General features: G+C 41.0%; 1 protein-coding gene across 3 annotated transcripts in view; it reads left to right on the top strand.

Annotated features, from left to right (window-relative positions):
- The window catches only part of LOC139581122 (teneurin-3-like), a 204,451-nt gene that overhangs the window by 74,230 nt on the left and 116,677 nt on the right, over window positions 1-13,544 (top strand). Inside the window, exon 1 of one of the 3 annotated variants that reach the window (XM_071410575.1) lies at window positions 3,268-3,453. The exons of the other annotated variants lie outside the window; for them this stretch is intronic. The gene's annotated coding sequence lies outside the window, so the exon portion shown is untranslated. Of the gene's footprint in view, window positions 1-3,267; window positions 3,454-13,544 lie in introns of those variants that run through there. 3 annotated transcript variants of the gene reach the window in all.

Here is a 13,544-nt window from a genome sequence, read left to right as displayed (position 1 = left end):
TTGAAGGCAAGTTAGCCTTGGCATAAGCATCCAGTTGTTGCTTTGAAATATGATATCATTAGGCAGTATTTTTGATATCCATACTGCATGACCTAGGTCAATGATACGTGTTAACATGTTACTGTATATGTACATTTACGTTGAACGTGCCTTTGACCCATTCAGTATTCCTTAACCATCCAACCATCCTCATGCTATCTTTTTAACATAGTAGTTCTAGGATTCGGTAGACATTGCCTGTAATTGCTTGTCCAGGGTTTGTATATTTTCATTCTCCTAATGGTTAGGGGTAAGATTTGGGTTGGGTAATCTGATCTTAGGTCTGTGTATAGACGCAACTTCTACCTTGAGCCCTGTACTTTGAGCAATATCCTAGAATACGCTTTTCAAATACACCTGCAAATAAGTCCAAGTTATTAGTGGAGGATCGCTGAAGGAGCAATATTTTCCACCTCTTGTACATTGATTATCATGAATAATGACATGAGCTATGTATATAATCGGGTATAATTGATGTTCTCGATCTTCTAGCCAGAAATAGGCAAAAAAAATATGCTTGGCCATAACACACAAACATTGAAATTAAGTTGTGAAATGCATTCCTCCTTGTGCAAATAGGCTACACCATTGGGTGAAAAACAAGATAAAATTACATTTATTTAGCCATAACAACAGGGGGGAATTAATTCCTTGACTTTTGATTCAGCCCCAATTTTGTCAAATGATTCTAATATCGATAGTGCACCCTTTAAGACTTCAATTCAGGCATCCATTTTGGCTTGCTTGTATTGACATGTTTTTATATTATGCGTTCTAGGTCAATATAACACTTCTGAGTGTTGAATCGAATAGTTTGTCCTTGACCATGAAATATTTAAAAAACACATTCAATGCAATAGAATGTTTGCCATTGGGAAAAGGATATGCTTAGGTGTACTACTGAAGTGCACTACTGATAGCAACAATGTAATGTACCCATTACCATAATTATTTCCATCAACCAAACATATTTGCAAGAGCAATTTATTGCAAATAGATTTCCTTTTTGTGGTCTTTTTGTATTTTTCAAGGAATGTACATGTTCAATAGCGGGAGTTCCCAAACTTTTTTGCTTCGTGACTCACCAAAAATATAATCTTGGTCGCGGAGAGAAAGTGTTTCAGTTTTTAAGCAAATTCTCTGCTATTCTACGCATTTTTACATCGCTAATGCTGTGTTCTTATATTCAAAACATTTGGTTTTAGTCGTTTAAGTTTAAACTGAAACTGTTTTTCCATCCTGAAAATGTATTCCCCCAATTAATTAATTATTATTTTTGCAATGCACGAAACATGCCATCCCGTGACCCACCTGGACCCCTGCCGCAGCACACGAGTGGGTCCCAACCCATAGTTTGGGAACTACTACAATAGAGGACACAATGGTAATCTGTGGTCAGCTGTGGTTGCTCATTGCATTTCATAGACAAAAAACTAACCAGGCTTGATTTAAGGCCTTTTTAGACGATTTTAGATGTCTTATGTCATGATAATGTCCACGTCGTGGGCTAGTTCTTAGGTTATAAACAATTGTCGGACGTCTTGGCTCGTTCAGTGTGACAGGGTCTAGGTCTGCTGATTTTAAGTACCACTACGTGCGGTCATAGGCGCCAACAAAGTTCTGTCAGTGTCAGATTGTTTTTCCTTTACTGTGTAGTGTGGCTGGTGTTACGAGCCGATCCCAGTGACTGACCAATTGGAACACGACCGGCACTGAATATGCACAAAATAATATGATTCATGTGAATAGTCAGATTAATATAATAGTTTGATTTAAACGTTTACATGCTGTGCAAGAAGAACAATTTCCCTAATAATCTTATTTACATGACACATCTGAAATCAAAATAAACGTTCTACCACAGCGACCATGTTACTTTGGGGAAACCTATTTGATTCTGAGTTCAAACATAAGAAGTTTGTATGTGAAAACTATTTCTAAGATGCATCCTTTCAGTTTTTCCGAACTCACCCCTCTCGCATATAAGCGTAGAGAGAGGCTTACACAGCTGCTACTACTAAGTGTGCCTTTTTAAAGCTTAATCTAATTCCTTGTTTTTGCTCAACATTTTATGCAGATGTGTTAAGAGGTCACATTGACAGTTTCTAGAATTTTTTAAAATGATTTTAGAGACAATTATAAACATTCTCAAATACATTTCACCGCCTAATTAGAGATCGAGGACACTTTGTCCCCTTCACGGCATGTTAAAAGTTAAATTAACAATACTACTTTAACCAAGTCACATTAATATCCTATTTTGTCAAGACTCAAGTGACATCCAAAATCAAACAAGTAAACAAAGTAACTAATAAATACTCAGACTATTTGTTGCTATAATCCAACATGATTTAATCATTCTATGTAGACTGTCCATACTGACAAAGAAAGAGTCAAATCAATAAATGTTTGGCTCTTTCATGATGGGAATGAATTGCTCTTGTTTCCCTAGAAAGTCTATGATCAGAATATGTAGCCTACAGTATAGTTGTTTGATTTTGAGTTATTCGACAATGCAAATTAAATAACTAATATTGTTTGTGTATATCTCAGCACGTTAGTGTTTGTATTAGCTCTTTAACTACTTCTGGTGTAATTTACAACGCATTGGGACAAAGTGACATCTCATCTGTAATTGTTTGACCCAGTTGAAAACATTGGGGCTATTATGGCAGTGATGTCACCCTGATGGATAAGTGCTTAACAGTGGTGCTTAACAGTGGTGCTTAACAGTGGTGCTTAACAGTGCATAAGGTGACACTTTTAGGTCAGGAACACTTGAGTGACTACCACACAGTCCCCCATGTGAATTCATGTCACTGTTTCTCTATTGTCAATGTACGTCACCTATCGAGATGTCTTGGAGATGCTTTTCTAGGGCAAACACACTATCCCACCCCCCCCAGGGTTTAGCTTTAGTTGGTGGCAGTCTTCATCCCCTCTCCTTCCCTTTCTTTCTCTATACTTATGCGGGGTAAACACACTCAGCCTATTGTCTGCGAGTGCAGCTCGAGCCAGACACTGTAACACGATCCGCGATACAGCAGTGCAAATCGTTCAGCACTCTCTCTACTGTCTTACGTAAAGGAGAGAAGCGAGAGATGTACAGCATTGAGTACGAGGAGGAGGAGAAAGGATGCAGGCTGCAGGAGAGGTTGGCAACTAGAACGATGCTTGTGTGTTTGTGTGTGACTTCCCGGTCCAGTAGGTTTTAACCCTTGTGGCAGCCAGCGACTGAATGCGTCAATGAGGCAAACGAAAGCGTTCCAGTGCAATGTGTGACTGTAGTATCTATCAAAACCCGAGCGAAGAGGATATCCAAGGCATTCTTACATCTGCTACAAAGCCAGAAATACTCTAAGAAGTGGAGCTCCTTAGGAACTCTTGAGGGAATAGCCACAGTCATTGCCAAAGGTAAAACCTGAACTTTGGCACTGGATATGCTTTCAAATGTTGATGAGAAAAGCATGGAAGATGATTCTTGTATTTTATTGTACCTTACATTCTACGGCTTAGTTTTCTCTATCTTAACTAATTTGTTGGATACGTTATGCAAGGAAATAGCCATTTTTAACTCATGTGGTACAATACTGTATGGTTTAGTTTATGAAAGGCACGCATATCTTTTCAGCGTGTATGTGAATGTAACTGTTCAACCATTTGCTTGGGCCTTAGATGGACTGCAGCACTGTATATCCCTCCCAATCCTTTCACTGATCATCAAGATATTAAGGAGATTCTGGGCTCTAATTTCGTCTGACAATTGTCAAATGCGTGCTTGTTTGCTATTTTGACCTGTTAAAGCCGGCGCTCTTCTACTGTCAAACCATAGCGACAGGGTTGGTAATTGACCTGTCTTATATGAGCTTGCTCGCGCTGAGGTGGGAGGGGTGGCAATATCTGAGGTGTGTTTTTACAAACGTATGCACTGATGGGGATATTGAAGACCGAAAGCTGGTCTTAGCAGTAACGAGGTTGGTTATGGCATTGATTTTGACAACAGAAGCGCAGCCTATCCAACCGTGATGCGCAGTCCCCATATGCACATGGAACAATAGATATGTGCTTTTTGTGCCCATAAACCTCCCTATTTAGAAACATAAATATTTTTTCCCCATTTCGTTTCATTTGACTAAAACACAAGCATAGCCTCTCCTCTTCATAATGAACTGCCCAATGCATTCACCAAGTGATTCAGTCCTATAACGCCGTATCAATGGTAGGACAAGGCTATATCTTGCTTTTTGAGAATGTGTCTTACACATACAATAAAATGCACAGGAGCCTGGTATTTGTTGTTGGAGTGTGCTGGGTAAAGCAAGGGTTGGAACCGGTTCAAGGAAGAGAGCCCGAAAAATGGAAAATAATGAAATTATTTGAGGAACAGAACCCAAACCGAAAACGAAAGTGATCTATGCTGTTCTGGAACAGAACCGTTATTTTAAAAGCATGTGAACTGGTTAATAACGTTATTTCACACTCCAGGATTTTTTTCCCAGTCCCACAAAAATCACAACAATGCGCCTATACAAAGCCGTCACTCAGAAACTTATTCCAGCCTCTGCCTGCCAGCTGGAAATCTTTGCCAGTGGGTGTGAGTGTGTGTAGGCTACCTGCCTCTTCCCTCGGAAGCATAGGTTACTGTAGCCTACTGACGACGTTACAAGCATGATTCAGAAATTAGGGAGAGATGTTTAGAAGAATGGATTACCCTTTTCAGTGCTAGTTAAAGATACTATAGTTATCAGGTTTCACAATGAATTTATTAGCTCCAAAAAAGGTAAGACATAGTTTTTTATAGTGCTGCTCTGCACACACACGTATGTTAGCCGTCTAGCTAGCTAACGTTTGCTCTGGTCTGATGTTAAACTAACTCGGAAGACATTCAAAGTTCCTCCATAGAAGCTGCTCCTCCATTGGTATAATTCTGTGGCCCTAATTCAGATAATGCGTGTCATAACAAAATGCCCAGCGCTTCAAGGCAACCTTCCTCCATCCTCTCTCGCTCTCTCTTCATCTGCAAAATGTCAGTTTCATCTCGCGCCCTATACTGTGACTGGAAGCACAGTGTGTGTTTCTTTCATTATGATTCATCTACACGTCAAAATACAATTTGCTCTTAGATGTTCCTGTACAGATTCAATTGCTTACCCGCTCCATAGCAAGCTGCTCTATCCCCACTGATTGGTCAAGTAATTTCATGTCGAGCTAAATGTTTGAGGTTTAAATAGGAACAGAAAGGAACGATATAAACCAGACATTTTTGGGGGTTCAACCGGTTCAGAACTTTATTTTGCTAGTCGGTCGGAACAGTGGTTCCAACCCCTGGCGTAAAGGCCCTATATTGTTTGAAGCCAATTACAACAATGTTGCCCATAAACACTCCAAACATATTAAGCAAACTGGATGTTATTTTTTTTTTTACTGTTGCTATTACTCATTACTGTAGCCTATGCGTTTTAATACTGAACAAAATAAATATTATGCAACATTTTCAACAATTTCAAAGATTTTACTGAGTTACAGTTCACATAAGGAAATCAGTCAATTGAAATACATGAATTAGGCCCTAACCTATGGATTTCACATGACTGGGCAGGGGCAATCTGTGGGTGGGTCTGGGAGGGCATAGGCCCACCCACTTGGGAGCCAAGCCCAGTCAATCGGAATGAAAAACTTGAGACATCTGTCGCATTGTGTTGTGTGACAAAACTGCACAGCTTCTTGAGATGTCACACCTGTCAGGGCGATGCATTGTCTTGGCAAAGGAGAAATGCTCACTAACATGGATGTAGAGAAATACGTTTTTTGTGCATATGGAACATTTGTGGGATCTTTAATTTCAACTCCTGAAACATGGAACCAACACTTTACATGCTGCGTTTGTAGTTTTGTTCAGTATAATACAGTGTATCTATCCACAATGGACTAGAAAGAGAATATTCTGTGACCTATATTTAATTTATTCCTCAAAACCCAGCCCTTTCGCGCCATTGTGCTCATAAGTCCTGCAGTGAAAATAGAAAATACTTCTGACACAGCCCCGGGCCTATAGCGCTACTGGCAAACCTTAGATTTACCATTGCTTTAGGTTTGTTAAAATAGAGCCCTCAATTATTATTGTTTTTGTCAAAATATCAAGGCTATTTTTCCTTGTTGGATTCCTATCAATACCAGACACCAGCTTTCCACTTTTAAATTGATAATACCACATTCTCATTCATTTGCACTTGGCTAGAACCATGTCCACTGAAGCTGGGAATATTTACATTGCAAGTAAATTGGAAACAGATTGCAGTTTGGAAGTCTACAGACTCAAGTTACTATACACTTGCCCAGAACCATTTTTAGCAGAGGTTTTATGCAAAATGTTCAGCCTCTGACGTAGCCTACTATTCAATGGGCAATGTTCAGTCCGATGCATTTTCTCATGGAATTAATCTGGATTTTTACTGGCCTATGCTCTACAAATGAAAAATAAGTCAATAAAATGTTGAATGGAAATTTTAGGGTGGCTTTAAGTCTTTTAGAGTCGTTTCATATTGGAAGTGACTGATAGTGGGTATTATTATGCCTGTCGTCTTCCAGAAACTTCTATTATTATGCTTCTCTGCAGTCTGCACTACTTGCACATTGCCAATGCAATCGAAACTCTCCTTCAATGTGTTTTGGTAATGGCTACGACAAATCTTGCCTGGATGGTAGATATTGCTTCCTGGGTCTTTACTCCTTTGATTTAACCATTGTGGGGTCTACGTCATGACCTTGGAGACAGTGACAGATTGAAGTCCTTAGCAGACAGAGTAATAGGTGTGTAGAAAGTGGCGACCAACATGAAGCAGTAGAGATTCATCACAGATAAATCTGCTAGGGCGTCAAACCGGGTCATACAGTTGCAATCCACATATATTTACAGATGACAGGTAAATGCAAGTGGGTAAACTCGACAAGCTTTTCTCTGTGGGTATTGCGTCATGTGAGGTCTTGCCCTGGAGCTACAGCTATGATTTATTGCCAAAGCCAAAATGTGGAGCAAGGTAACTGTATTTGTAACTGCTACCTGAATAAGAGGGATATGATTAAATTACGCTGTTCACATATTAATTTTATTCAATTCAAGATGTATTGATTGTTTAAGTCTGATTTCATCCTAGTTGTTTATAATATCCATGATGCCCATATACATTATGCAGTTTAATTATTTCAGTTTTTTTATTGCTATTTCCAGTGTCAACTGTAATATCACTTTATGTCCTAAAGAGACAATCTGTAATTTAAATTTCCTGTCAAAAGTGCTGCCTCTGCACCTGCTTGTTGACTGTGGGGTTGGGACTTGACAATGTAACTGTGACTGACATTTCTATGACATTGTGGAATTATTTTGTAAAAGCCCACCAAAACCAAAGAAAAGGAGAGGTTTTGGAAGCGGTTATCACAGAATCCTAATCACCCAATGGCAGTTAAATGTTCCAAAACCCACCCTCACAGTTTGTAAAGATGCGTAGGGGCCGAACTGTTGACTGGACATGAGTTACAGATTGTGCCTTTTAGTGCTGGATGTTTTTTAAGGGAATTCATCTAAATAGTGTACTTAAGTGACGAAATACACAGCAGGAGTGTAAAAAAAAAAATGGAACGGTTATACAATGTTTCTTGATGTTATGATACAGTATGATATAATCCAGTGAATTAAATGGTGCAGTTTTGTGTTTCATCAGAATTTGGTAAATTCCGTTTACAATTGACATCATTTGGTATGTGGTACCATGGGCGCGAAACGTAACATGGGTACATATTATTGTCCCACACAGTCCTTACAAACCAGCGTTGTAGTGTATTGTTTTGTTTCATAATTAAATGTTGTATGTATCAGTATTTCTCTCCTGGAAATGATTTGAGAATAACCCATTAGTTACTCTTTAATTTTGGATATAATTGTCAGACATGAACCTGTTCGCATTTTGATCATTCTGCAAATATTGTACAATGACGGCACCTAACTTATTTTAATGATACTAGCAGAGGGCATTGTCCTTCTCTCAAATTGTTCACCGGTATAGTTAGGGCAATCATTATCCCAACTGTAAAGCCATCTCTGTAGGTAGAAAAGACCATTTAGCTACGTGGTTTTATGTTGATGATTATCAGTGAGACTAGCCCCCCACCCCCGGTGTCACAGCTCTAATTAGCTACTTTTATTAATAAATAAATGGGGGCAGTTCTGTCCTTGAGCAAGGCAGTTAACCCCCCCCAACAACTACTACCCGGGCGCCGATGACAAAACATGGCACCAAAACATGGCACCCATACAAAAAAAAAAAAAACGTTACATATCTTTGATATTTTTGTCTGTAACCATGTTTAAGCTAGCTATGAAATGACCTAGATTACCAATTTGTTCTACTCATTTGTTAAACATTTAGAGAAACATTTTCCACTTTGAGTCACATAGGTGAAGTCTATATTCTGCAAAACTGTTAACAGATTAATATTTCTAGACCTAATTCTTAACGTCAAGTCCTATGTACATATAAAAACAATAATTGCCTGGTAATTGGCTGAGAGCTTGCCACTGAAAGGCATTTCCGATGCTGCACGCCAAATGCCAGGCCTGTCAATACATCTGCATACAATAGGACATGTCAGATATCACTGGCACCCCCTCACGGCCGCCTGAACCCTTTGCATTAATCGGGGACACAGGATGGGGGGGGGGGGGGGGGGGAGCAGGAGAAGCTTTTGAGTCCTCCTGTAAAAAGCCACTTCAGAAGATATTTCTTCTCACGTTCGTCTGCTTTGGTGTTTCTCTGGCGTAACATTAAGAGTTCCTAGAAGAGGGCAAACATTCCAGCTAATTAACACTACCTTTTATATATTCTCACTTTCACCCCTCTGTCTCTGCCTCTCACTTTCTGCCTCTCTTTCTTTCTTTCTCTCTGTATCTGTGGTTCTCATCCGACTCTTTCTATCTCTCTACCCCGGCCTGTAAATCTTCTCTCTCTCTCTCTCTCTCTCTCTCACTCACTCACTCACTCACTCACTCACTCACTCACTCACTCACTCACTCACTCACTCACTCACTCACTCACTCACTCACTCACTCACTCACTCACTCACTCACTCACTCACTCACTCACTCTCACACACTCACACTCACACACACATATCCATCACAGGAAGCCCAGAGGTGCCGTTTGCCATTACTGTACCTTTTCAACTGAGATTTTGCTGCCTTTTAAAATAGTTGGCTTACTTTGATGTCGTCTTGAAATGGATGCTGAGCAAACTTTCAACCTCCAACCCAGATACAGTGCAGAGACATTAAATTATCACAATCACTCAAAGCTTGAAGCAACTCATGTTCCTCAAACCTGTGTACAGTACATGTCACTACCTTGCAATGCCAGAGGGGACCATTTTTAAAAAGTATTTTTATGTGTTTTGAAAGGTGAATGGGGAAGTCGAGTGTTTTCTGTCTGGATCCGTGCTATTTATGGGCTAGCTCTACTGGAGGATTACCGCAAGTGGCAGAGTATTCATTATTTAGATGGCAGTAGTGGAGAAGGGGAGCGGGACTGTGACGTGTGCCACTATGGTAGACAGTAAGAGAGAAAAAGTTGCGCTTGTAGATTGAAGGTAGGCCTACTTGTAGCAACTTGCAGCTAGCACTAATGAGTGAGAAAGTTAGACGCACAAATATCATACCCCCAAGACATGCTAACCTCTCACCGTTACAATAACAAGGCAGGTTAGCATTTTTGGGGGGGGTATGACATTTATGCGTTCAACTTTCTCTCTCATAATTATTCATGATTCATTCAGGATTATTCGTCATCATGGTAGCATCCACATTCATGTAGAAGTGTTTCGAAACATATTATATACTTATTTACAATAAAAGTGACACATTATTTACCGTTCATTTATATTGGGAACACAATAATTTGAAACAACCAAAACAAACAGCAAATGCATCCAGTCACAAGCTTGATACAGTATGTCAACAGTTATTTCCATTATGTCAGAGAACAGTATCGAAACAGGACTTGTTAATTACAACCAGACACTTTTTAAAAGCTGATTATTCAGCTGGCCTACCTGGTTAAATAAAAGTGAAATAAAATAAAATAATGAATCTCATTCCAGAATCATCCCCATATGTATACGTGCTTTATTTTCTGTTTGCCTTGAGAGAGACAAAAAATAGAGTCACTGCAAGTGGCAAGTGCAAGTTATCTGCTTATTTTAAGCATCTTTAGGTTGTTCAATAAAATGCAGCTCTTTATGTAGTTCTCACTCTGTCGTTTGCCCCTCTGCCAGTGCCAAACAAAAACAGTGTCTTCGGGGAGTGTTCATACCCCTTGACGTATTCCACATTTTGTTGTGTTGCAGCCTGAATTCAAAATGGATTAAATAAATGAAACATCTCTCCCATCTACACACAATACCCCATGATGACAGTGAAAACATGTTTGTAGAAAGTTTGGCAGATGTATTTAAAATGAAATACAGAAGAATCTAATTTACATAGGTATTCACACCCCTGTTTCAATACATTGTAGAAGCACATTTGGCGGCGATTTCAGCTTTGAGTCGTCTTGGGTATGTCTGTATCAGCTTCGCACATCTGGATTTGGGGATTTTCTCCCATTCTTCCTTACAGATATTCTCAAACTCTGTTAACTTAGATGGGGAAAGGCAGTGAGCAGAAATCTTCGAGTCTTTCCAAAGAATTTCAATAGGATTCAAGTCTGGGCTTTGGCTGGCCTACTCAAGGACTTTCACATACTTGTTCTGAAGCCATTGCATCGTTGCTTTGGCTGTATGCTTGGGGTCATTGTCCTGTTGGTACGTAAATCTTCGCCCCAGTCTGTTGTTTGCACTCTGAAGCAGGTTCTCAATGATTTGCCTGTATTTGGCTCCATTCATTGTTCCCTGTATATCCTTAAGTCTCCCAGTCCCTGCCACTGAAAAGCATCCCCCATAGCATGATGCTGCTGCCACCACCATGCTTCACAATAGGGATGGTTTTCTTTTACACATAGCACTTTGCATTCAGGCCAAATAATAAATGTGTATCATCAGACCACATCATCCTTCAGCCTTATGACCTGTCTTTCACGTGCTGTCAAATGCCTTTTTCTCAGGAGTGGCTTCCGTCTGGCCACTCTCCCATAAAGCCCAGCTTGGTGAAGTGCTGTAGAGACTTGTCCTGGTGGCAGGGTCTCTCATCACAGCCAATGAACTCTGCAGTGCTGTCTGACCAAGGTCCTTCTTGCCCAGTTGATCAGTTTGGTCAGCTCTAGTCAAGTGCTAAGAACCTTGGCGTGATCCTGGACAACACCCTCAACTAACATCAAGGCGGTGACCCGTTCCTGTAGGTTCATGCTCTACAACATTCGCAGAGTACGACCCTGCCTCACGCAGGAAGCGGCGCAGGTCCTAATCCAGGCACTTGTCATCTCCCGTCTGGATTACTGCAACTCGCTGTTGGCTGGGCTCCCTGCCTGTGCCATTAAACCCCTACAACTCATCCAGAACGCCGCAGCCCGTCTGGTGTTCAACTTTCCTAAGTTCTCTCACGTCACCCCGCTCCTCCGCTCTCTCCACTGGCTTCCAGTTGAAGCTCGCATCCGCTACAAGACCATGGTGCTTGCCTACGGAGCTGTGAGGGGAACGGCACCTCCGTACCTTCAGGCTCTGATCAGGCCCTACACCCAAACAAGGGCACTGCGTTCATCCACCTCTGGCCTGCTCGCCTCCCTACCTCTGAGGAAGTACAGTTCCCGCTCAGCCCAGTCAAAACTGTTCGCTGCTCTGGCACCCCAATGGTGGAACAAACTCCCTCACGACGCCAGGTCAGCGGAGTCAATCACCACCTTCCGGAGACACCTGAAACCCCACCTCTTTAAGGAATACCTAGGATAGGATAAAGTAATCCTTCTAACCCCCCCCCCCTTAAAAGAGTTAGATGCACTATTGTAAAGTGGTTGTTCCACTGGATATCATAAGGTGAATGCACCAATTTGTAAGTCGCTCTGGATAAGAGCGTCTGCTAAATGACTTAAATGTAATGTAAATGTAAGTGAAATGAACATCTTAGCATCTAGCCTCTGTCCGAACGAATGTACAAATTCAAATCAGGGAGCTGCAATGCGACGTGGGCAGAGAAAGGAGGGACTGTTGTTGGACAGGAGCAGCCAGGATTCCTCTCCAGTCATACTGTAGCATCACTATCTTGGCTTTACATCTTATCCGGACACTTCTTAGCGTGGACACCCAGCTCCAATGTGATTAATGCATCGCCACAGCCGCTGTGGAGGACGTCTTGCGGCGCTCTACCTCTCCCACTCCTTGCCAGTTCTCCTCCCTCACAGTTCTCTAACTTGACTCAACGTGGAAGAGATTGACAGCGATCCTTATGCCGCTCTCAAAGAGGAACATGGCTTCCCAGTACAAGCCAGTGAGCTCCCAATTTGACTACTGCTAGCTCTGTACTTGCTGAAAAGGAATGATGATGGTGGCATGGCACATAGTGTAGCCTTGCTACTGGGTGTTAATGTCCACCCAGAGCAGAAACCAGTGGCATTCTAGAACAATTGTTGCCTTATTAGTTAAGCTCAATTGCTACGCTTGCATTTTATTTCCTGCGAATACCTCCATCTTCCTAGGAATACCAACAAATGTAATCGAAAGACTTGTCACACTAAAAGAGCAGCTATTAGACACTTTTACCTGACTTTGTTAGCAATATCAATATATTTCCCAGGTCCTTATGACAAATAAATAAAGTGCAAGGGTCATTTAATTGTATTTTAACTCATCCAAATCCTTATGGCTGATTTTGAGTTCTTTATCCGTATGTGTTTGCACCCAGGCCTCCATTCTCCTGAGAGAGAGACTTAGCATTTAGACTAGTTGATCCAGGCTACAACGTTGGATAAACCTCTTTTTAAAGCAGTGCATTGATGAGAATCAGCCAGAGTGGTGACCTTATCAGGCTAAACACATTATCATGCTAAACACCTGACAATGAGATGCTGTCACTAAGGGGAACACAAAGACACTGGGTAAAAGTGTCCCGCCACTGTTATTGACCTCCATAAGAGTGCACTGTCATCAGGTTGCTCTGCCACAATGAATTGAAATGTAAGCGTGGATTCGGCAAATCTTGTTGGACAGATGCCAAGGCTTTCCCAGGTTTTCTAGTACCCGACGTAGTTACACGTCAGAAAGGCTCAGAAAACCAAGAGCACTTCAAATCAAGGTCTGGTTACTAAGAGTTTGGATTGCATAGGCTCTCAAGTGTCTTAGAAAAAAATCTTTAACTCTTATATTCGCTCATCAACCAATCCTGCATATTGAACAACTTCAACCCAGATTAGCATTCCAACAACGCTGCATGTATTGAACAACGTAAACCCAGATTTCCTTACTTACTTAATCCTCATCATCATATAGACATGACATATTATCAATATTGTGCTTGGATCAACATAATTGGA

Source organism: Salvelinus alpinus, chromosome 7, assembly GCF_045679555.1.
Source record: "Salvelinus alpinus chromosome 7, SLU_Salpinus.1, whole genome shotgun sequence".
Classification (NCBI taxonomy): domain Eukaryota; kingdom Metazoa; phylum Chordata; class Actinopteri; order Salmoniformes; family Salmonidae; genus Salvelinus; species Salvelinus alpinus.
Note: the sequence above shows the minus strand (reverse complement) of the source record. Positions and strands in the feature narration are given on the sequence as shown.